The sequence below is a fragment of the Lepisosteus platostomus genome, chromosome 1, assembly GCF_059453375.1.
Source record: "Lepisosteus platostomus isolate fLepPlt1 chromosome 1, fLepPlt1.hap1, whole genome shotgun sequence".
Lineage (NCBI taxonomy): Eukaryota > Metazoa > Chordata > Actinopteri > Semionotiformes > Lepisosteidae > Lepisosteus > Lepisosteus platostomus.
Genome location: NC_142611.1, coordinates 77,149,824 through 77,173,625, shown reverse-complemented (window position 1 = coordinate 77,173,625; position 23,802 = coordinate 77,149,824). Strand labels below are relative to the sequence as shown.

Sequence of the window (23,802 nt, the reverse complement as noted above, 5' to 3'; positions counted from 1 at the left end):
TCTCGCTGCCCTTCCGCTGTGTTGCAGGGCCCCGAGAGGGAACCCGGAGCGCGCACTTTGTGGGGGGGCGGGGGACCGCGTTCGCGCTCTGCCCCCGGTCTCTTGCGCGAGTACTAAATCTCACGGCGCCAGCCAGCGGCCAGGAGACGAGTACAATTTCGCGGGACAGGGGGGCCTCGTCATTGATCGTTACAGGTGAGACGGGGATTAGGAGGAGACCCCGACTGATGGGTGACACCGCCGTGACTCCTTCTCGAGAGAGACGCCCTGGGATTTGGAACGGCCAAGGAGGGTCAGGACACCTCGGTTTGACGCCTCCCCCCGAAGGACGGCGCCTGTTTGTGCAGCAGAGTGTCGCCATCAGGAGGCTGGGGCATAAGAGGGCCACACAGCCCGCAGGGTGAGCGCTCCCTACTGGTCCCAGTCACACCTCTTGCAGGAGCAGCAGCAGCCTGAGCTTTCCCGGGGGGGAAGCTCCCATCCGGGTGCCGGCCAGGCTCACACCTGCTGGGCTGCCGGGGGTGAGCCCAGTCGAGAGTCGCAGGGCGAGACCTAGTCACCGGGGAGAAACGATACAAGTGAAGGATTGCTCGGCCCTCGGCACTTGAAAAGACCGACAAATGACTCGTTCCCGCCGGAGCTGATTGTACCTGCATGTGTCGTGTCGTCTTCTTCCCCCGCCCCGCTGTGTTTGCTGTATTGTCTCTGAAGCCGGCCCCCCCGAGACGAGACGGGCTGTTCCTGTGCCCCAATTAACACTTTACAGGTGCCATTCCCCGGCATTGTGGCCATTGTCGGTGCTCACACGCGATAAGATAAGGCGGAGGAGAGCGGGGCATGCCCAGCGCCAGACATTCAAGGAGGGGGCAGTGCGAGGTGAGGTGAGGTGAGGTGAGGTGCGACACGCCGGAGCCCCGACGCTGCTAACGCGGAGCACTTGTTGGACTGGCATCGACAGGACGTGTGCGCTCGGAGCGAGCCTTCCCTGCGGCGGAGCGCGGGAACTTTCTCCCCCCCTCCCGCTGCAGGAGTTGTGTGCGCTGCAGCGGTGCCGAGAGAAAAGCACAGAAGGCAGCAGGCTCTGGAGAGCAGGTAAGAGACGGAGCCTTGTGGGCAGGCGAGCAGGCGAGCAGGCTCGTTTTTTTGGAAATTGCTGAAAAGGTTTGTTCGGTGTGTGGCAGGCGCACGTCGCGAGCTTGCGTGGCGATCTGCCGGCCTGGTGATATGTAAATGAGGCCGAATAACATCCCGGGACATGCTGCGGATGCGAAATGGCGACTGCAGATGTGTAGGAAACGACGCGCTCGTTTTCTCGCTTTGCCCTCGCTTTTGAGTGTTAGTGTGGCGTGTGAGTGTGCGAAAGAGTGGGCCCAGCAGGAGGCGGTGGCGTGCGGGGCGAGGAGCTGGCCTAGGCTGCGAGTACTGTGCTGTGAGTGCGGCCCGCTTGCAGGGGCCTGTACAACTCATACTTACCTGGCAGGGGAGATACCTTGATCAAGAAGGAGGTTCACCCAGGGCGAGGCTTGGCCATTGCACTCCGGCTGTGCTGACCCCTGCGAATTCCCCAAATGTGGGAATCTCGACTGCATAATTTCTGGTAGTGGGGGACTGCGTTCGCGCTCTCCCCTGATGTGCTTGGTCCAAGAACAGATGCAGCAGTGCGGGCGGCTTTGCCGTCTGCTGGGGAGCTGTGCTGGGTGCCGATGAAGCGGCTCCAGCGATGGGGGTGACTACAGAACCGCCCTGGGCTTTTTCGCGAGCACCGCCTGACAACGTGGTCCTCCTTTTCATGCCCGCTACAGCCAGAACGCTATTTGTATAACCACAAAAAACAATCTTGTGCTTATACACGTTAAATGTTCACCTCGTGACAAGGTACTTCAATTGTGATCTTTCAGCTTGTCTGACCCTGGTGGTCTGGCTGACTTTTGCTTTCTCCCGCTCTCTGTCCGGGGATAGTAATCCTTTATTGTTTTTCTCACACTCCATCAGTTTGACTTTGTAGTTCAGTCTGTTGCCCGTGTGTGTGTGTACCAGTTTGTAGTGCAATGTAACCTGACTACCTTACGTCCTGCACTCATAATATAATATATATATAGAGAGAGAGAAATACTGTATATCTTAAGAACAAAATCCAACACCAAAAGCTCTTCATGAGTCATTATACCCCAGCATTGAAACCGAGTTCTTACCAGCATGCAACACATTGCTCATCCAACCAGAAGATCAAGGTGTGATGGTCAACTTGAAGTGCATGAAGTAGGAGTAAAAGCAGTACCCCGAAGCAGGACCACAATTCGAAAGGAGTGGATGCCACTATTTCTCTTATTTTCTTAGTTATAGGTCCATGGAAGCATTTCAAGCTCATTACACTACTCCTCCTGGACATGAATTCCCTTTTCAAAGCGAGTCTTTTTGCTGTAGTTTGCATGGTTTAGGATGCTGATCGAGGTTAACCTTGATTTGGTCATGGGGGCCTCGGTACTGTATGCTAATGCTAAAGACAGTTCACCAGTTTTCTGATTGTTGGGTTCTGTATCAGTGCAGGAATGTCAAATAGTGAATGGCTGTACCTCTGTTGTATCCGTGCTCAATGAACGAAATCGGTTATAAATGAATGTATGTATATTTGTACGCAAAACGAGTTGTTTATTGACTGACCTTCAATTGCAGATTTAGAGGCAGCTTCGATATTCGTTTTACAGCCGTTTTTTTTTTCATATGAATCACACGCATGCCATTCAAAGGGCCACTTTAGCGATGAGCAGATTGATCCATGTTTCTTGTGCATCTGAAGGGATGTGAGGGAGCTTCTCTTTCTGAACTGGCATGCCTTAAAAATGGACGACCGTCGCGATACCGTTTGCCAGTCAGTGTTGCTGAATGAAACAAAAGTGGGAAGATTGAAATGTTTGGTCTTTTCGTGAGCACCCCGGGAAATAAATGTCCATAGTCGAGGGTTTTTCCTCCCAAAGCCTACGGCACCAACGGCGACCCCTGCTGGCCGAGAGAGCAAAAGCTTACAGCACCTGGTATTCCCAGGCGGTCTCCCATCCAAGTACTAACCAGGCCCGACCCTGCTTAGCTTCCGAGATCAGACGAGATCGGGCGTGTTCAGGGTGGTGTGGCCGTAAGCGAAAGCAACGGCGCCTGACTCGCTACTTGAAGCTGTGTGTGGCGGGGGCTCCGTGCCCCCCGAGTGGGACTCAAGGATCGTTCGTGTGCAACTCTTTGGAAAGGAGCTGCTTTCCAAATCGCATTGCGTGCCTGGATGTTGGCGACTGTGCGACTGTGCGACTGTGCTCCCTTCAGTTGCCTGGCCCTGCTCTTGCCCCGCACTGGAGCAGGACAAATAAACTGCACGGAGGAGCAACAGGCAAGTCTTCACCAGACAAAAACCTCCAGTGCACAGCACACTGCAAACATTTCGGGGCTGTCGCGTGTTTATTTCAGCACATAAAGCGCGCGGCGCCTCCGCCCTCTTGTGGCCTTGCGGCGTCAGAGCAAGAGGCTCCTTCTCGCTGCCCTTCCGCTGTGTTGCAGGGCCCCGAGAGGGAACCCGGAGCGCGCACTTTGTGGGGGGGCGGGGGACCGCGTTCGCGCTCTGCCCCCGGTCTCTTGCGCGAGTACTAAATCTCACGGCGCCAGCCAGCGGCCAGGAGACGAGTACAATTTCGCGGGACAGGGGGGCCTCGTCATTGATCGTTACAGGTGAGACGGGGATTAGGAGGAGACCCCGACTGATGGGTGACACCGCCGTGACTCCTTCTCGAGAGAGACGCCCTGGGATTTGGAACGGCCAAGGAGGGTCAGGACACCTCGGTTTGACGCCTCCCCCCGAAGGACGGCGCCTGTTTGTGCAGCAGAGTGTCGCCATCAGGAGGCTGGGGCATAAGAGGGCCACACAGCCCGCAGGGTGAGCGCTCCCTACTGGTCCCAGTCACACCTCTTGCAGGAGCAGCAGCAGCCTGAGCTTTCCCGGGGGGGAAGCTCCCATCCGGGTGCCGGCCAGGCTCACACCTGCTGGGCTGCCGGGGGTGAGCCCAGTCGAGAGTCGCAGGGCGAGACCTAGTCACCGGGGAGAAACGATACAAGTGAAGGATTGCTCGGCTCTCGGCTCTTGAAAAGACCGACAAATGACTCGTTCCCGCCGGAGCTGATTGTACCCGCATGTGTCGTGTCGTCTTCTTCCCCCGCCCCGCTGTGTTTGCTGTATTGTCTCTGAAGCCGGCCCCCCCGAGACGAGACGGGCTGTTCCTGTGCCCCAATTAACACTTTACAGGTGCCATTCCCCGGCATTGTGGCCATTGTCGGTGCTCACACGCGATAAGATAAGGCGGAGGAGAGCGGGGCATGCCCAGCGCCAGACATTCAAGGAGGGGGCAGTGCGAGGTGAGGTGAGGTGAGGTGAGGTGCGACACGCCGGAGCCCCGACGCTGCTAACGCGGAGCACTTGTTGGACTGGCATCGAAAGGACGTGTGCGCTCGGAGCGAGCCTTCCCTGCGGCGGAGCGCGGGAACTTTCTCCCCCCCTCCCGCTGCAGGAGTTGTGTGCGCTGCAGCGGTGCCGAGAGAAAAGCACAGAAGGCAGCAGGCTCTGGAGAGCAGGTAAGAGACGGAGCCTTGTGGGCAGGCGAGCAGGCGAGCAGGCTCGTTTTTTTGGAAATTGCTGAAAAGGTTTGTTCGGTGTGTGGCAGGCGCACGTCGCGAGCTTGCGTGGCGATCTGCCGGCCTGGTGATATGTAAATGAGGCCGAATAACATCCCGGGACATGCTGCGGATGCGAAATGGCGACTGCAGATGTGTAGGAAACGACGCGCTCGTTTTCTCGCTTTGCCCTCGCTTTTGAGTGTTAGTGTGGCGTGTGAGTGTGCGAAAGAGTGGGCCCAGCAGGAGGCGGTGGCGTGCGGGGCGAGGAGCTGGCCTAGGCTGCGAGTACTGTGCTGTGAGTGCGGGCCGCTTGCAGGGGCCTGTACAACTCATACTTACCTGGCAGGGGAGATACCTTGATCAAGAAGGAGGTTCACCCAGGGCGAGGCTCGGCCATTGCACTCCGGCTGTGCTGACCCCTGCGAATTCCCCAAATGTGGGAATCTCGACTGCATAATTTCTGGTAGTGGGGGACTGCGTTCGCGCTCTCCCCTGATGTGCTTGGTCCAAGAACAGATGCAGCAGTGCGGGCGGCTTTGCCGTCTGCTGGGGAGCTGTGCTGGGTGCCGATGAAGCGGCTCCAGCGATGGGGGTGACTACAGAACCGCCCTGGGCTTTTTCGCGAGCACCGCCTGACAACGTGGTCCTCCTTTTCATGCCCGCTACAGCCAGAACGCTATTTGTATAACCACAAAAAACAATCTTGTGCTTATACACGTTAAATGTTCACCTCGTGACAAGGTACTTCAATTGTGATCTTTCAGCTTGTCTGACCCTGGTGGTCTGGCTGACTTTTGCTTTCTCCCGCTCTCTGTCCGGGGATAGTAATCCTTTATTGTTTTTCTCACACTCCATCAGTTTGACTTTGTAGTTCAGTCTGTTGCCCGTGTGTGTGTGTACCAGTTTGTAGTGCAATGTAACCTGACTACCTTACGTCCTGCACTCATAATATAATATATATATAGAGAGAGAGAAATACTGTATATCTTAAGAACAAAATCCAACACCAAAAGCTCTTCATGAGTCATTATACCCCAGCATTGAAACCGAGTTCTTACCAGCATGCAACACATTGCTCATCCAACCAGAAGATCAAGGTGTGATGGTCAACTTGAAGTGCATGAAGTAGGAGTAAAAGCAGTACCCCGAAGCAGGACCACAATTCGAAAGGAGTGGATGCCACTATTTCTCTTATTTTCTTAGTTATAGGTCCATGGAAGCATTTCAAGCTCATTACACTACTCCTCCTGGACATGAATTCCCTTTTCAAAGCGAGTCTTTTTGCTGTAGTTTGCATGGTTTAGGATGCTGATCGAGGTTAGCCTTGATTTGGTCATGGGGGCCTCGGTACTGTATGCTAATGCTAAAGACAGTTCACCAGTTTTCTGATTGTTGGGTTCTGTATCAGTGCAGGAATGTCAAATAGTGAATGGCTGTACCTCTGTTGTATCCGTGCTCAATGAACGAAATCGGTTATAAATGAATGTATGTATATTTGTACGCAAAACGAGTTGTTTATTGACTGACCTTCAATTGCAGATTTAGAGGCAGCTTCGATATTCGTTTTGCAGCCGTTTTTTTTTCATATGAATCACACGCATGCCATTCAAAGGGCCACTTTAGCGATGAGCAGATTGATCCATGTTTCTTGTGCATCTGAAGGGATGTGAGGGAGCTTCTCTTTCTGAACTGGCATGCCTTAAAAATGGACGACCGTCGCGATACCGTTTGCCAGTCAGTGTTGCTGAATGAAACAAAAGTGGGAAGATTGAAATGTTTGGTCTTTTCGTGAGCACCCCGGGAAATAAATGTCCATAGTCGAGGGTTTTTCCTCCCAAAGCCTACGGCACCAACGGCGACCCCTGCTGGCCGAGAGAGCAAAAGCTTACAGCACCTGGTATTCCCAGGCGGTCTCCCATCCAAGTACTAACCAGGCCCGACCCTGCTTAGCTTCCGAGATCAGACGAGATCGGGCGTGTTCAGGGTGGTGTGGCCGTAAGCGAAAGCAACGGCGCCTGACTCGCTACTTGAAGCTGTGTGTGGCGGGGGCTCCGGGCCCCCCGAGCGGGACTCAAGGATCGTTCGTGTGCAACTCTTTGGAAAGGAGCTGCTTTCCAAATCGCATTGCGTGCCTGGATGTTGGCCACTGTGCGACTGTGCGACTGTGCTCCCTTCAGTTGCCTGGCCCTGCTCTTGCCCCGCACTGGAGCAGGACAAATAAACTGCACGGAGGAGCAACAGGCAAGTCTTCACCAGACAAAAACCTCCAGTGCACAGCACACTGCAAACATTTCGGGGCTGTCGCGTGTTTATTTCAGCACATAAAGCGCGCGGCGCCTCCGCCCTCTTGTGGCCTTGCGGCGTCAGAGCAAGAGGCTCCTTCTCGCTGCCCTTCCGCTGTGTTGCAGGGCCCCGAGAGGGAACCCGGAGCGCGCACTTTGTGGGGGGGCGGGGGACCGCGTTCGCGCTCTGCCCCCGGTCTCTTGCGCGAGTACTAAATCTCACGGCGCCAGCCAGCGGCCAGGAGACGAGTACAATTTCGCGGGACAGGGGGGCCTCGTCATTGATCGTTACAGGTGAGACGGGGATTAGGAGGAGACCCCGACTGATGGGTGACACCGCCGTGACTCCTCGAGAGAGACGCCCTGGGATTTGGAACGGCCAAGGAGGGTCAGGACACCTCGGTTTGACGCCTCCCCCCGAAGGACGGCGCCTGTTTGTGCAGCAGAGTGTCGCCATCAGGAGGCTGGGGCATAAGAGGGCCACACAGCCCGCAGGGTGAGCGCTCCCTACTGGTCCCAGTCACACCTCTTGCAGGAGCAGCAGCAGCCTGAGCTTTCCCGGGGGGGAAGCTCCCATCCGGGTGCCGGCCAGGCTCACACCTGCTGGGCTGCTGGGGGTGAGCCCAGTCGAGAGTCGCAGGGCGAGAGCTAGTCACCGGGGAGAAACGATACAAGTGAAGGATTGCTCGGCCCTCGGCACTTGAAAAGACCGACAAATGACTCGTTCCCGCCGGAGCTGATTGTACCTGCATGTGTCGTGTCGTCTTCTTCCCCCGCCCCGCTGTGTTTGCTGTATTGTCTCTGAAGCCGGCCCCCCCGAGACGAGACGGGCTGTTCCTGTGCCCCAATTAACACTTTACAGGTGCCATTCCCCGGCATTGTGGCCATTGTCGGTGCTCACACGCGATAAGATAAGGCGGAGGAGAGCGGGGCATGCCCAGCGCCAGACATTCAAGGAGGGGGCAGTGCGAGGTGAGGTGAGGTGAGGTGAGGTGCGACACGCCGGAGCCCCGACGCTGCTAACGCGGAGCACTTGTTGGACTGGCATCGACAGGACGTGTGCGCTCGGAGCGAGCCTTCCCTGCGGCGGAGCGCGGGAACTTTCTCCCCCCCTCCCGCTGCAGGAGTTGTGTGCGCTGCAGCGGTGCCGAGAGAAAAGCACAGAAGGCAGCAGGCTCTGGAGAGCAGGTAAGAGACGGGGGCAGGCGAGCAGGCGAGCAGGCTCGTTTTTTTGGAAATTGCTGAAAAGGTTTGTTCGGTGTGTGGCAGGCGCACGTCGCGAGCTTGCGTGGCGATCTGCCGGCCTGGTGATATGTAAATGAGGCCGAATTGCATCCCGGGACATGCTGCGGATGCGAAATGGCGACTGCAGATGTGTAGGAAACGACGCGCTCGTTTTCTCGCTTTGCCCTCGCTTTTGAGTGTTAGTGTGGCGTGTGAGTGTGCGAAAGAGTGGGCCCAGCAGGAGGCGGTGGCGTGCGGGGCGAGGAGCTGGCCTAGGCTGCGAGTACTGTGCTGTGAGTGCGGCCCGCTTGCAGGGGCCTGTACAACTCATACTTACCTGGCAGGGGAGATACCTTGATCAGCCTGTAGGTGGAGTAGTTGGATTGTTTTTCTTTTGTTGGAAGCAGTGTTCGATTTGCGGTTTTTGAAATGGCAACCTTTGGATCCCGTAAGAATGCTGTACGTTTTGAGCTCTTGGATGACCTCTTCATGGATCGTATGCAGTTCAGCAGAAAAGTGTTACAGAAGGAACTTGGCTTTGAACCTCGGCACTTGGATTTCATCTTCGCTCTCCCAGGTCAGAAAGCATTTGAGGTTGTATTTGCTACCTATCCTCTGTTTGAACAATGCGTGGATGTGTTTGAGGCAAAAAGAGGCAAAGTTCCTGCACTTGAGAAGATCAACTTGCAGCCTCTGACACAGAGAGAGAGGAAAACGGTGCATGTTGTTATGTTCTCGGAACTGGCAAAGACGGAGGACATTCACACCTGGCTTAACCAGTACTGCACCGTCCACCATGGAACTGAGGTTAGAGATGTTGATGGTATAAAAACAGGAGCAAGGAAATTCGAGGTTCGCTTGCTACCGGACAGCGTAAATGGAGGCTTAAGGCACCTGCCCTCTACAATCCGGCTGGGCGCCTGCAATGGCTATGTGTTTTATGTGGGACAACCAAAGGTGTGTCGGCGCTGTGGTGCTGTGGGACACCTGGCATCGTCCTGCACTGTGAAATGCTGCAAGACCTGTGGCAAACAGGGACATTTAGCCTCTGACTGTTCAATGCTGCCAAAGTGCAATTTATGTGGCTCGGAAGGACACGTTTTTAAGAACTGCCCTCACGCCTACGCCAATAAACTCAAAATGAGAAAGGATGAGGCAGTGCTTGTTTCAGCCAAACCGGCCCGAAAATCCAAAGCAAACAACAAGTCAAACAAAGAACCCTTGTTGGACAAAGACTCTCAGCCTCCAGCCAGGATCAGTCCTGCTGTGGCTCCGGGGCTGGTGGAAGAGAAATCCACTACGCCCCCACAACCGCAGACTGCACCAGACAAGCACGAGGGTTTGAAAACCCCCGAGAACAGCGAGGACCCCTCCCCCACTCCTGCTCCTCAGAACGAGGGCCAGTGTGGGGCCCCCCGGTGGAGCGGGTCCAGCGAGGATACCCAGGATTCAGCGGAGCTGCTTTTCTCAGACTCTGCAAGTGCTACAGATGCCCTCCTCTCCTCCATCCAGTCCACCACGGAGGATCTGCAGCAGCTGGTGGGTGAGGGGGAAGAGGAGACTGGTGCATCGGCTGCACCCCTTTCCCCTCAGTGCTCCCAGGAGCTGGACTTGAGGAAAAGAAAAAATGACTCTGTTTTCTCCCCGAGCGAGGAGGAAGGAGAGCATGGCGATGGGGACAGCTGGAACCTCTCCACCCCTCCCTCTACCCCCTTCCTTGAAATGGACTCTGTGAACGCTTTTACTGCTGCCACCCTGATGAAGGCTCATTCAGAGGATGGCTGGCAGGAAATTGGTAAGAAGAAAAAGAAAAAGAAAAAGGTAACAGGTGAGACCGAAGAGAAATGTGTTTTGTAAAGACTGGTTCCACTTTCTTATGTAATATGGCTCTTAACATAATTTCTCTTAACACAAGAGGTATCAATGACAGAGTTAAATGCCAGTCTGTCTTTGATTACCTCCAGCAGAGAGAGGGAGATGTGTTGATGTTGCAGGAGTGTGCTTTAGCCTATCAAGAGAGGTATAAAAGTTTTGAAGATAGGTGGGATAAAGGGCCTTCTGTTTGGTCAGGGGACAATAACAACAGAGCCTCTGGCGTGGCCATTCTTTTCAAAGGATGGGCATTCAAATTGAAAAGTATTCAGAGGGTCATAGATGGCAGGTTGCTGTGTGTGGATGTGGAATGGGGGACCGTTAACCTGCGGCTAATCAATGTGTATTGCCCTACTGACGTAGGAGGAAGGGTGGAGCTACTCAAGGCACTCTCCCCCCTATTGTTATGCAGCACAGACGTGATAGTGGGAGGGGATTTTAATTGTATCTTAGAGCACACAGACAGGCAGTCTAGCTCGCCGATAAAATTGGATTCCAGCTCACTGGCCCTGCAAAACTTAGTTCAAGACTTTAAACTCTCAGACACATATAGATGTATATATCCCACAACAGCAGGATATACATGGTCAGGGAGGAATAGCAGCTCCAGAATTGACTATTGCTTTGTCTCAGAGAGAGTGAAAGTTGTTGGGGTCACTCTTCAGCCTGTCTTCTTCTCAGATCATCAGGCTTTAGGGTGTAGAGTGGAACTCCAGGGCGGGACTGTCTTTGGCCCAGGCCTCTGGAAACTCAACACAAAGCTGCTAGAGAACGAGGGGGTAGTATCCCGCTACAAGGAGAAACTATCACAGTGGCTGTCCTTGCAGTGTCTGTACGGGTCAGTAGGAGAGTGGTGGGAGGAGGTGAAGGTGAGGACAAAGGCCTTTTTCATGGCTGAGGGAAGGAAGGCTGCTGCCAGACGGAGAGGAGTGCTAGCCAGGAAACAGAGGCAGCTGCAGCGTCTCTACACGATGCTGCACAGTGGCTTCGATGTGCTCGAGGATATCGCCCTTTTAAAAAAGGACATCCGGAGCATAGCCGAAGAAAGTAGTCGAGGAGTGCTGTTAAGAAGCAGAGTGCAGTTCTTGGAAGAAAATGAGAAGTGTACTCGCTTCTTTTTCAGGAAAGTGGTAGGCTCCAAGACTGTCATGGAAAGTGTAGTTGATGAGGAGGGACGAGAGAGAACAGAGCCGAGTGCTATCCTCTCCTGCACCGAGGCCTTCTACTCAAGACTGTACAGCTCTACAGAGGTAAAGGATGAAGATATTCATTTTTTTACCTCAAAGCTAGAAAACATTTTGAGTGAAGAAGATAGGGAAGTACTTGAGAGGGATTTGACAGTAGAAGAGCTGAGACAGGCTATGGAGAGCTTACAGAAGGGGAAAACTCCGGGTGCTGACGGGCTCCCTAAAGAATTTTATTGCACCTTTTGGGATCTGCTTCAGGATCCGCTACTGCTCCTATTCGAGGAAAGCTACAAGACAGAATTGCTGCCTGACTCCTTAAGAGAAGGCACTATCTCTCTCTTGTTTAAGAAAGGAGCAAAAAATGACATAAAGAACTGGAGACCCCTCAGCCTGTTAGGCGTGGACACTAAGATCCTGTCCAAAGCCCTTTTCCTGCGCCTACAAAATGTAGTGGCCTCACTGGTAGGGAAAGAACAGACTTGTGGGATAGCAGGACGCCTGATGAGCGACAACCTGGCCTTGTTGAGGGATGTCTGTCTGTACTCTGAGGATCGCTCCCTCCCTCTGTGCATTTTAGGTGTAGACCTAGAAAAGGCCTTTGACCGCCTAAACCGGCAGTACTTAACATCGGTACTTGAGCACATGAAGTTTGGCCCCATCATGAGAAAGTGGATTAACCTGCTGTACACAGGTAGCAACAGCAGAGTCATGGTTAATGGCAATAGATCACGCACCTTTGAAGTCTGTTCAGGGGTGAGGCAGGGCTGCCCATTATCCCCCTTGTTATTCGTTTTGGCTATGGAGCCCTTAGCCTGTGCCTTGCGCCAGGATCAGGCCATTAATGGGATACCAGTGCCTGGAAGTGGGGGAGGAGAGGTAAAGACATCTCTATACATGGATGACGTCACCCTGCTCCTCTCTGACAATGCCTCAATTAGCAGAGCTCTGCAGTGCTGTGATCGGTTCTCTTTGGCTTCCTCCGCAAAAATTAACACATCTAAGAGTGAGATTTTTTATCAGAACTGGAGGGAGCCAAAAGAAGGACATGATCTCAGGCTGCAAGAGAAGAGAATTAAGGTCCTGGGGGTGTATTTTGGAGAAGAGATGGGAACAGTAAATTGGCAGAACAAATTGCCAATCTTAAACAAAAAACTGATGCAATGGAAGGACCGAGACCTCACCATGACAGGGAAGGTGCTGGTCATCAAAGCCGAGCTCTTGCCTGTCTTGAATTTTCTGGCTTCTACCTTCCCAATCCCACACCGTGTTGCGGCGGTGCTGAGGAGATTGATGTTTCAATTTCTATGGGGTGGGAAGCAGGAAAGACTCAGAAGGGAAATAATGTACAGGCCGCTACCCTCAGGGGGGAAGTCTGTCCCAGATATTGCTACGAAGCTGCTGTGCATTTTCCTGGCCTCTGTGCTGAGAGGCTTTGCAACAGCACCTGCAGCGCGTACCTGGACTTATTTTTCCAGGCTCTGGGTAGGTAGGGAGGTGTTCAGAGTGTGGGGTGTCAGACCCAAGCTGGACGTCCCACTCTCTGACACATGCCCTGCAATTTATGGGACAGTTAAAAGTTTTCTAAGATCTCACCCAATTGGCCATATTCCCCTCCGAGATGTCAGCGTCCAAAAACTGGAAGATTTCGTAGCACCCCAGAACAATAGGCAGACCCCTGTGGGCATTTTAACATCAGCCCAAACAAGGAAGGTGTGGAAACACACATCCTCTAAATTTCTGTGCAACATTCACAGAGATTTAGCCTGGAGTGTCGTCCACCAGTGCTTACCGGTACGAACTTTCTTGTACCGTAGGGGCCTCACCCCCAGCCCTCGCTGCGTTAGGGTGGGCTGCGGCGAGGAGGAGACTGTGACCCATCTCCTGTGGTCCTGCTTTTTTGCTAAGGCCTTCTGGACACAGTTTGAAGATTGGTTGCAGGCTCTCTCGCCCCAATTTACCCTGACCGCTGCTTTCATCATATACGGCATCTCTCCTGTCAAGCTTCCTCCTGACATGTTTGACAGGATCTGGGCCGTGGTGAACAGTGGGAAAGACGCCCTGTGGAGAGTGAGGAACATGGGGCTGTTCAAAGGCATCGAGGTCCCAGTCAAGGCAGCAGGTAGCCTGGCCCTGTTCATCACCCGAGAGAACTATTACCTCAGAGATCTGTGGAGAGAAGGGAGGGAGGAAGCAGAAAATCTGTGGGAAATAGAGAGCATTGGACAGTATCTCAAGAAACTGTGAAAAACATTATCATGTTTAAATAAAGAATGTGATTTGCACCAGAAAAAAAGAAAATTGTTGCTATGTAACTGTTACCGTGTCAAAATGTAATGAGATGTGATCATATATACTGTTTTAAGTATGTATATTAATGTAAAGCTTTCTGATTTGTGATTTCCTGTATTTTTTTGTGAAAAGAAAATAAAGTTCTTAAATCGGTTCACCCAGGGCGAGGCTCGGCCATTGCACTCCGGCTGTGCTGACCCCTGCGAATTCCCCAAATGTGGGAATCTCGACTGCATAATTTCTGGTAGTGGGGGACTGCGTTCGCGCTCTCCCCTGATGTGCTTGGTCCAAGAACAGATGCAGCAGTGCGGGCGGCTTTGCCGTCTGCTGGGGAGCTGTGCTGGGTGCCGATGAAGCGGCTCCAGCGATGGGGGTGACTACAGAACCGCCCTGGGCTTTTTCGCGAGCACCGCCTGACAACGTGGTCCTCCTTTTCATACCCGCTACAGCCAGAACGCTATTTGTATAACCACAAAAAACAATCTTGTGCTTATACACGTTAAATGTTCACCTCGTGACAAGGTACTTCAATTGTGATCTTTCAGCTTGTCTGACCCTGGTGGTCTGGCTGACTTTTGCTTTCTCCCGCTCTCTGTCCGGGGATAGTAATCCTTTATTGTTTTTCTCACACTCCATCAGTTTGACTTTGTAGTTCAGTCTGTTGCCCGTGTGTGTGTGTACCAGTTTGTAGTGCAATGTAACCTGACTACCTTACGTCCTGCACTCATAATATAATATATATATATAGAGAGAGAGAAATACTGTATATCTTAAGAACAAAATCCAACACCAAAAGCTCTTCATGAGTCATTATACCCCAGCATTGAAACCGAGTTCTTACCAGCATGCAACACATTGCTCATCCAACCAGAAGATCAAGGTGTGATGGTCAACTTGAAGTGCATGAAGTAGGAGTAAAAGCAGTACCCCGAAGCAGGACCACAATTCGAAAGGAGTGGATGCCACTATTTCTCTTATTTTCTTAGTTATAGGTCCATGGAAGCATTTCAAGCTCATTACACTACTCCTCCTGGACATGAATTCCCTTTTCAAAGCGAGTCTTTTTGCTGTAGTTTGCATGGTTTAGGATGCTGATCGAGGTTAGCCTTGATTTGGTCATGGGGGCCTCGGTACTGTATGCTAATGCTAAAGACAGTTCACCAGTTTTCTGATTGTTGGGTTCTGTATCAGTGCAGGAATGTCAAATAGTGAATGGCTGTACCTCTGTTGTATCCGTGCTCAATGAACGAAATCGGTTATAAATGAATGTATGTATATTTGTACGCAAAACGAGTTGTTTATTGACTGACCTTCAATTGCAGATTTAGAGGCAGCTTCGATATTCGTTTTACAGCCGTTTTTTTTTCATATGAATCACACGCATGCCATTCAAAGGGCCACTTTAGCGATGAGCAGATTGATCCATGTTTCTTGTGCATCTGAAGGGATGTGAGGGAGCTTCTCTTTCTGAACTGGCATGCCTTAAAAATGGACGACCGTCGCGATACCGTTTGCCAGTCAGTGTTGCTGAATGAAACAAAAGTGGGAAGATTGAAATGTTTGGTCTTTTCGTGAGCACCCCGGGAAATAAATGTCCATAGTCGAGGGTTTTTCCTCCCAAAGCCTACGGCACCAACGGCGACCCCTGCTGGCCGAGAGAGCAAAAGCTTACAGCACCTGGTATTCCCAGGCGGTCTTCCATCCAAGTACTAACCAGGCCCGACCCTGCTTAGCTTCCGAGATCAGACGAGATCGGGCGTGTTCAGGGTGGTGTGGCCGTAAGCGAAAGCAACGGCGCCTGACTCGCTACTTGAAGCTGTGTGTGGCGGGGGCTCCGTGCCCCCCGAGCGGGACTCAAGGATCGTTCGTGTGCAACTCTTTGGAAAGGAGCTGCTTTCCAAATCGCATTGCGTGCCTGGATGTTGGCCACTGTGCGACTGTGCGACTGTGCTCCCTTCAGTTGCCTGGCCCTGCTCTTGCCCCGCACTGGAGCAGGACAAATAAACTGCACGGAGGAGCAACAGGCAAGTCTTCACCAGACAAAAACCTCCAGTGCACAGCACACTGCAAACATTTCGGGGCTGTCGCGTGTTTATTTCAGCACATAAAGCGCGCGGCGCCTCCGCCCTCTTGTGGCCTTGCGGCGTCAGAGCAAGAGGCTCCTTCTCGCTGCCCTTCCGCTGTGTTGCAGGGCCCCGAGAGGGAACCCGGAGCGCGCACTTTGTGGGGGGGCGGGGGACCGCGTTCGCGCTCTGCCCCCGGTCTCTTGCGCGAGTACTAAATCTCACGGCGCCAGCCAGCGGCCAGGAGACGAGTACAATTTCGCGGGACAGGGGGGCCTCGTCATTGATCGTTACAGGTGAGACGGGGATTAGGAGGAGACCCCGACTGATGGGTGACACCGCCGTGACTCCTTCTCGAGAGAGACGCCCTTTGATTTGGAACGGCCAAGGAGGGTCAGGACACCTCGGTTTGACGCCTCCCCCCGAAGGACGGCGCCTGTTTGTGCAGCAGAGTGTCGCCATCAGGAGGCTGGGGCATAAGAGGGCCACACAGCCCGCAGGGTGAGCGCTCCCTACTGGTCCCAGTCACACCTCTTGCAGGAGCAGCAGCAGCCTGAGCTTTCCCGGGGGGGAAGCTCCCATCCGGGTGCCGGCCAGGCTCACACCTGCTGGGCTGCTGGGGGTGAGCCCAGTCGAGAGTCGCAGGGCGAGAGCTAGTCACCGGGGAGAAACGATACAAGTGAAGGATTGCTCGGCCCTCGGCACTTGAAAAGACCGACAAATGACTCGTTCCCGCCGGAGCTGATTGTACCTGCATGTGTCGTGTCGTCTTCTTCCCCCGCCCCGCTGTGTTTGCTGTATTGTCTCTGAAGCCGGCCCCCCCGAGACGAGACGGGCTGTTCCTGTGCCCCAATTAACACTTTACAGGTGCCATTCCCCGGCATTGTGGCCATTGTCGGTGCTCACACGCGATAAGATAAGGCGGAGGAGAGCGGGGCATGCCCAGCGCCAGACATTCAAGGAGGGGGCAGTGCGAGGTGAGGTGAGGTGAGGTGAGGTGCGACACGCCGGAGCCCCGACGCTGCTAACGCGGAGCACTTGTTGGACTGGCATCGAAAGGACGTGTGCGCTCGGAGCGAGCCTTCCCTGCGGCGGAGCGCGGGAACTTTCTCCCCCCCTCCCGCTGCAGGAGTTGTGTGCGCTGCAGCGGTGCCGAGAGAAAAGCACAGAAGGCAGCAGGCTCTGGAGAGCAGGTAAGAGACGGGGGCAGGCGAGCAGGCGAGCAGGCTCGTTTTTTTGGAAATTGCTGAAAAGGTTTGTTCGGTGTGTGGCAGGCGCACGTCGCGAGCTTGCGTGGCGATCTGCCGGCCTGGTGATATGTAAATGAAGCCGAATAACATCCCGGGACATGCTGCGGATGCGAAATGGCGACTGCAGATGTGTAGGAAACGACGCGCTCGTTTTCTCGCTTTGCCCTCGCTTTTGAGTGTTAGTGTGGCGTGTGAGTGTGCGAAAGAGTGGGCCCAGCAGGAGGCGGTGGCGTGCGGGGCGAGGAGCTGGCCTAGGCTGCGAGTACTGTGCTGTGAGTGCGGGCCGCTTGCAGGGGCCTGTACAACTCATACTTACCTGGCAGGGGAGATACCTTGATCAAGAAGGAGGCACCCGAGAGAACTATTACCTCAGAGATCTGTGGAGAGAAGGGAGGGAGGAAGCAGAAAATCTGTGGGAAATAGAGAGCATAGGTCAATATCTCAAGAAACTGTGAAAAACATTATCATGTTTAAGTAAAGAATGTGATTTGCACCAGAAAAAAAGAAAATTGTTGCTATGTAACTGTTACCGTGTCAAAATGTAATGAGATGTGATCATATATACTGTTTTAAGTATGTATATTAATGTAAAGCTTTCTGATTTGTGATTTCCTGTATTTTTTTGTGAAAAGAAAATAAAGTTCTTAAAAATCGAAATCGGTTCACCCAGGGCGAGGCTCGGCTATTGCACTCCGGCTGTGCTGACCCCTGCGAATTCCCCAAATGTGGGAATCTCGACTGCATAATTTCTGGTAGTGGGGGACTGCGTTCGCGCTCTCCCCTGATGTGCTTGGTCCAAGAACAGATGCAGCAGTGCGGGCGGCTTTGCCGTCTGCTGGGGAGCTGTGCTGGGTGCCGATGAAGCGGCTCCAGCGATGGGGGTGACTACAGAACCGCCCTGGGCTTTTTCGCGAGCACCGCCTGACAACGTGGTCCTCCTTTTCATGCCCGCTACAGCCAGAACGCTATTTGTATAACCACAAAAAACAATCTTGTGCTTATACACGTTAAATGTTCACCTCGTGACAAGGTACTTCACTTGTGATCTTTCAGCTTGTCTGACCCTGGTGGTCTGGCTGACTTTTGCTTTCTCCCGCTCTCTGTCCGGGGACAGTAATCCTTTATTGTTTTTCTCACACTCCATCAGTTTGACTTTGTAGTTCAGTCTGTTGCCCGTGTGTGTGTGTGTACCAGTTTGTAGTGCAATGTAACCTGACTACCTTACGTCCTGCACTCATAATATAATATATATATAGAGAGAGAGAGAAATACTGTATATCTTAAGAACAAAATCCAACACCAAAAGCTCTTCATGAGTCATTATACCCCAGCATTGAAACCGAGTTCTTACCAGCATGCAACACATTGCTCATCCAACCAGAAGATCAAGGTGTGATGGTCAACTTGAAGTGCATGAAGTAGGAGTAAAAGCAGTACCCCGAAGCAGGACCACAATTCGAAAGGAGTGGATGCCACTATTTCTCTTATTTTCTTAGTTATAGGTCCATGGAAGCATTTCAAGCTCATTACACTACTCCTCCTGGACATGAATTCCCTTTTCAAAGCGAGTCTTTTTGCTGTAGTTTGCATGGTTTAGGATGCTGATCGAGGTTAGCCTTGATTTGGTCATGGGGGCCTCGGTACTGTATGCTAATGCTAAAGACAGTTCACCAGTTTTCTGATTGTTGGGTTCTGTATCAGTGCAGGAATGTCAAATAGTGAATGGCTGTACCTCTGTTGTATCCGTGCTCAATGAACGAAATCGGTTATAAATGAATGTATGTATATTTGTACGCAAAACGAGTTGTTTATTGACTGACCTTCAATTGCAGATTTAGAGGCAGCTTCGATATTCGTTTTACAGCCGTTTTTTTTTTCATATGAATCACACGCATGCCATTCAAAGGGCCACTTTAGCGATGAGCAGATTGATCCATGTTTCTTGTGCATCTGAAGGGATGTGAGGGAGCTTCTCTTTCTGAACTGGCATGCCTTAAAAATGGACGACCGTCGCGATACCGTTTGCCAGTCAGTGTTGCTGAATGAAACAAAAGTGGGAAGATTGAAATGTTTGGTCTTTTCGTGAGCACCCCGGGAAATAAATGTCCATAGTCGAGGGTTTTTCCTCCCAAAGCCTACGGCACCAACGGCGACCCCTGCTGGCCGAGAGAGCAAAAGCTTACAGCACCTGGTATTCCCAGGCGGTCTCCCATCCAAGTACTAACCAGGCCCGACCCTGCTTAGCTTCCGAGATCAGACGAGATCGGGCGTGTTCAGGGTGGTGTGGCCGTAAGCGAAAGCAACGGCGCCTGACTCGCTACTTGAAGCTGTGTGTGGCGGGGGCTCCGTGCCCCCCGAGCGGGACTCAAGGATCGTTCGTGTGCAACTCTTTGGAAAGGAGCTGCTTTCCAAATCGCATTGCGTGCCTGGATGTTGGCGACTGTGCTCCCGTGCTCCCGTGCTCCCTTCAGTTGCCTGGCCCTGCTCTTGCCCCGCACTGGAGCAGGACAAATAAACTGCACGGAGGAGCAACAGGCAAGTCTTCACCAGACAAAAACCTCCAGTGCACAGCACACTGCAAACATTTCGGGGCTGTCGCGTGTTTATTTCAGCACATAAAGCGCGCGGCGCCTCCGCCCTCTTGTGGCCTTGCGGCGTCAGAGCAAGAGGCTCCTTCTCGCTGCCCTTCCGCTGTGTTGCAGGGCCCCGAGAGGGAACCCGGAGCGCGCACTTTGTGGGGGGGCGGGGGACCGCGTTCGCGCTCTGCCCCCGGTCTCTTGCGCGAGTACTAAATCTCACGGCGCCAGCCAGCGGCCAGGAGACGAGTACAATTTCGCGGGACAGGGGGGCCTCGTCATTGATCGTTACAGGTGAGACGGGGATTAGGAGGAGACCCCGACTGATGGGTGACACCGCCGTGACTCCTTCTCGAGAGAGACGCCCTGGGATTTGGAACGGCCAAGGAGGGTCAGGACACCTCGGTTTGACGCCTCCCCCCGAAGGACGGCGCCTGTTTGTGCAGCAGAGTGTCGCCATCAGGAGGCTGGGGCATAAGAGGGCCACACAGCCCGCAGGGTGAGCGCTCCCTACTGGTCCCAGTCACACCTCTTGCAGGAGCAGCAGCAGCCTGAGCTTTCCCGGGGGGGAAGCTCCCATCCGGGTGCCGGCCAGGCTCACACCTGCTGGGCTGCCGGGGGTGAGCCCAGTCGAGAGTCGCAGGGCGAGACCTAGTCACCGGGGAGAAACGATACAAGTGAAGGATTGCTCGGCCCTCGGCACTTGAAAAGACCGACAAATGACTCGTTCCCGCCGGAGCTGATTGTACCTGCATGTGTCGTGTCGTCTTCTTCCCCCGCCCCGCTGTGTTTGCTGTATTGTCTCTGAAGCCGGCCCCCCCGAGACGAGACGGGCTGTTCCTGTGCCCCAATTAACACTTTACAGGTGCCATTCCCCGGCATTGTGGCCATTGTCGGTGCTCACACGCGATAAGATAAGGCGGAGGAGAGCGGGGCATGCCCAGCGCCAGACATTCAAGGAGGGGGCAGTGCGAGGTGAGGTGAGGTGAGGTGAGGTGCGACACGCCGGAGCCCCGACGCTGCTAACGCGGAGCACTTGTTGGACTGGCATCGACAGGACGTGTGCGCTCGGAGCGAGCCTTCCCTGCGGCGGAGCGCGGGAACTTTCTCCCCCCCTCCCGCTGCAGGAGTTGTGTGCGCTGCAGCGGTGCCGAGAGAAAAGCACAGAAGGCAGCAGGCTCTGGAGAGCAGGTAAGAGACGGGGGCAGGCGAGCAGGCGAGCAGGCTCGTTTTTTTGGAAATTGCTGAAAAGGTTTGTTCGGTGTGTGGCAGGCGCACGTCGCGAGCTTGCGTGGCGATCTGCCGGCCTGGTGATATGTAAATGAGGCCGAATAACATCCCGGGACATGCTGCGGATGCGAAATGGCGACTGCAGATGTGTAGGAAACGACGCGCTCGTTTTCTCGCTTTGCCCTCGCTTTTGAGTGTTAGTGTGGCGTGTGAGTGTGCGAAAGAGTGGGCCCAGCAGGAGGCGGTGGCGTGCGGGGCGAGGAGCTGGCCTAGGCTGCGAGTACTGTGCTGTGAGTGCGGCCCGCTTGCAGGGGCCTGTACAACTCATACTTACCTGGCAGGGGAGATACCTTGATCAAGAAGGAGGTTCACCCAGGGCGAGGCTTGGCCATTGCACTCCGGCTGTGCTGACCCCTGCGAATTCCCCAAATGTGGGAATCTCGACTGCATAATTTCTGGTAGTGGGGGACTGCGTTCGCGCTCTCCCCTGATGTGCTTGGTCCAAGAACAGATGCAGCAGTGCGGGCGGCTTTGCCGTCTGCTGGGGAGCTGTGCTGGGTGCCGATGAAGCGGCTCCAGCGATGGGGGTGACTACAGAACCGCCCTGGGCTTTTTCGCGAGCACCGCCTGACAACGTGGTCCTCCTTTTCATGCCCGCTACAGCCAGAACGCTATTTGTATAACCACAAAAAACAATCTTGTGCTTATACACGTTAAATGTTCACCTCGTGACAAGGTACTTCAATTGTGATCTTTCAGCTTGTCTGACCCTGGTGGTCTGGCTGACTTTTGCTTTCTCCCGCTCTCTGTCCGGGGATAGTAATCCTTTATTGTTTTTCTCACACTCCATCAGTTTGACTTTGTAGTTCAGTCTGTTGCCCGTGTGTGTGTGTACCAGTTTGTAGTGCAATGTAACCTGACTACCTTACGTCCTGCACTCATAATATAATATATATATAGAGAGAGAGAAATACTGTATATCTTAAGAACAAAATCCAACACCAAAAGCTCTTCATGAGTCATTATACCCCAGCATTGAAACCGAGTTCTTACCAGCATGCAACACATTGCTCATCCAACCAGAAGATCAAGGTGTGATGGTCAACTTGAAGTGCATGAAGTAGGAGTAAAAGCAGTACCCCGAAGCAGGACCACAATTCGAAAGGAGTGGATGCCACTATTTCTCTTATTTTCTTAGTTATAGGTCCATGGAAGCATTTCAAGCTCATTACACTACTCCTCCTGGACATGAATTCCCTTTTCAAAGCGAGTCTTTTTGCTGTAGTTTGCATGGTTTAGGATGCTGATCGAGGTTAACCTTGATTTGGTCATGGGGGCCTCGGTACTGTATGCTAATGCTAAAGACAGTTCACCAGTTTTCTGATTGTTGGGTTCTGTATCAGTGCAGGAATGTCAAATAGTGAATGGCTGTACCTCTGTTGTATCCGTGCTCAATGAACGAAATCGGTTATAAATGAATGTATGTATATTTGTACGCAAAACGAGTTGTTTATTGACTGACCTTCAATTGCAGATTTAGAGGCAGCTTCGATATTCGTTTTACAGCCGTTTTTTTTTTCATATGAATCACACGCATGCCATTCAAAGGGCCACTTTAGCGATGAGCAGATTGATCCATGTTTCTTGTGCATCTGAAGGGATGTGAGGGAGCTTCTCTTTCTGAACTGGCATGCCTTAAAAATGGACGACCGTCGCGATACCGTTTGCCAGTCAGTGTTGCTGAATGAAACAAAAGTGGGAAGATTGAAATGTTTGGTCTTTTCGTGAGCACCCCGGGAAATAAATGTCCATAGTCGAGGGTTTTTCCTCCCAAAGCCTACGGCACCAACGGCGACCCCTGCTGGCCGAGAGAGCAAAAGCTTACAGCACCTGGTATTCCCAGGCGGTCTCCCATCCAAGTACTAACCAGGCCCGACCCTGCTTAGCTTCCGAGATCAGACGAGATCGGGCGTGTTCAGGGTGGTGTGGCCGTAAGCGAAAGCAACGGCGCCTGACTCGCTACTTGAAGCTGTGTGTGGCGGGGGCTCCGTGCCCCCCGAGTGGGACTCAAGGATCGTTCGTGTGCAACTCTTTGGAAAGGAGCTGCTTTCCAAATCGCATTGCGTGCCTGGATGTTGGCGACTGTGCGACTGTGCGACTGTGCTCCCTTCAGTTGCCTGGCCCTGCTCTTGCCCCGCACTGGAGCAGGACAAATAAACTGCACGGAGGAGCAACAGGCAAGTCTTCACCAGACAAAAACCTCCAGTGCACAGCACACTGCAAACATTTCGGGGCTGTCGCGTGTTTATTTCAGCACATAAAGCGCGCGGCGCCTCCGCCCTCTTGTGGCCTTGCGGCGTCAGAGCAAGAGGCTCCTTCTCGCTGCCCTTCCGCTGTGTTGCAGGGCCCCGAGAGGGAACCCGGAGCGCGCACTTTGTGGGGGGGCGGGGGACCGCGTTCGCGCTCTGCCCCCGGTCTCTTGCGCGAGTACTAAATCTCACGGCGCCAGCCAGCGGCCAGGAGACGAGTACAATTTCGCGGGACAGGGGGGCCTCGTCATTGATCGTTACAGGTGAGACGGGGATTAGGAGGAGACCCCGACTGATGGGTGACACCGCCGTGACTCCTTCTCGAGAGAGACGCCCTGGGATTTGGAACGGCCAAGGAGGGTCAGGACACCTCGGTTTGACGCCTCCCCCCGAAGGACGGCGCCTGTTTGTGCAGCAGAGTGTCGCCATCAGGAGGCTGGGGCATAAGAGGGCCACACAGCCCGCAGGGTGAGCGCTCCCTACTGGTCCCAGTCACACCTCTTGCAGGAGCAGCAGCAGCCTGAGCTTTCCCGGGGGGGAAGCTCCCATCCGGGTGCCGGCCAGGCTCACACCTGCTGGGCTGCCGGGGGTGAGCCCAGTCGAGAGTCGCAGGGCGAGACCTAGTCACCGGGGAGAAACGATACAAGTGAAGGATTGCTCGGCTCTCGGCTCTTGAAAAGACCGACAAATGACTCGTTCCCGCCGGAGCTGATTGTACCCGCATGTGTCGTGTCGTCTTCTTCCCCCGCCCCGCTGTGTTTGCTGTATTGTCTCTGAAGCCGGCCCCCCCGAGACGAGACGGGCTGTTCCTGTGCCCCAATTAACACTTTACAGGTGCCATTCCCCGGCATTGTGGCCATTGTCGGTGCT

The 23,802-nt window shown here is 53.6% G+C and overlaps 10 non-coding genes across 10 annotated transcripts; 5 read left to right on the top strand and 5 right to left on the bottom strand.

Moving 5' to 3' along the window:
* The first annotated feature begins 1,465 nt into the window (after window positions 1-1,465).
* On the top strand, window positions 1,466-1,629 carry LOC148678760 (U1 spliceosomal RNA). The gene has a single exon (XR_015940192.1). It is a non-coding gene; the product is annotated as a U1 spliceosomal RNA (small nuclear RNA).
* A 1,388-nt stretch (window positions 1,630-3,017) lies between these two features.
* On the bottom strand, window positions 3,018-3,136 carry LOC148678759 (5S ribosomal RNA). The gene has a single exon (XR_015940474.1). It is a non-coding gene; the product is annotated as a 5S ribosomal RNA (ribosomal RNA).
* A 1,845-nt stretch (window positions 3,137-4,981) lies between these two features.
* LOC148678758 (U1 spliceosomal RNA) lies at window positions 4,982-5,145 on the top strand. Its single transcript, XR_015940691.1, has one exon. It is a non-coding gene; the product is annotated as a U1 spliceosomal RNA (small nuclear RNA).
* Window positions 5,146-6,532: 1,387 nt separating this feature from the next.
* LOC148678757 (5S ribosomal RNA) lies at window positions 6,533-6,651 on the bottom strand. The gene has a single exon (XR_015940473.1). It is a non-coding gene; the product is annotated as a 5S ribosomal RNA (ribosomal RNA).
* Window positions 6,652-13,618: 6,967 nt separating this feature from the next.
* Window positions 13,619-13,780, top strand: LOC148678756 (U1 spliceosomal RNA). Its single transcript, XR_015940229.1, has one exon. It is a non-coding gene; the product is annotated as a U1 spliceosomal RNA (small nuclear RNA).
* Window positions 13,781-15,169: 1,389 nt separating this feature from the next.
* LOC148678755 (5S ribosomal RNA) lies at window positions 15,170-15,288 on the bottom strand. The gene has a single exon (XR_015940753.1). It is a non-coding gene; the product is annotated as a 5S ribosomal RNA (ribosomal RNA).
* A 2,143-nt stretch (window positions 15,289-17,431) lies between these two features.
* Window positions 17,432-17,601, top strand: LOC148678754 (U1 spliceosomal RNA). The gene has a single exon (XR_015940266.1). It is a non-coding gene; the product is annotated as a U1 spliceosomal RNA (small nuclear RNA).
* Window positions 17,602-18,993: 1,392 nt separating this feature from the next.
* LOC148678753 (5S ribosomal RNA) lies at window positions 18,994-19,112 on the bottom strand. Its single transcript, XR_015940471.1, has one exon. It is a non-coding gene; the product is annotated as a 5S ribosomal RNA (ribosomal RNA).
* A 1,837-nt stretch (window positions 19,113-20,949) lies between these two features.
* On the top strand, window positions 20,950-21,113 carry LOC148678752 (U1 spliceosomal RNA). The gene has a single exon (XR_015940191.1). It is a non-coding gene; the product is annotated as a U1 spliceosomal RNA (small nuclear RNA).
* A 1,388-nt stretch (window positions 21,114-22,501) lies between these two features.
* On the bottom strand, window positions 22,502-22,620 carry LOC148678751 (5S ribosomal RNA). The gene has a single exon (XR_015940470.1). It is a non-coding gene; the product is annotated as a 5S ribosomal RNA (ribosomal RNA).
* Window positions 22,621-23,802: the final 1,182 nt, after the last annotated feature.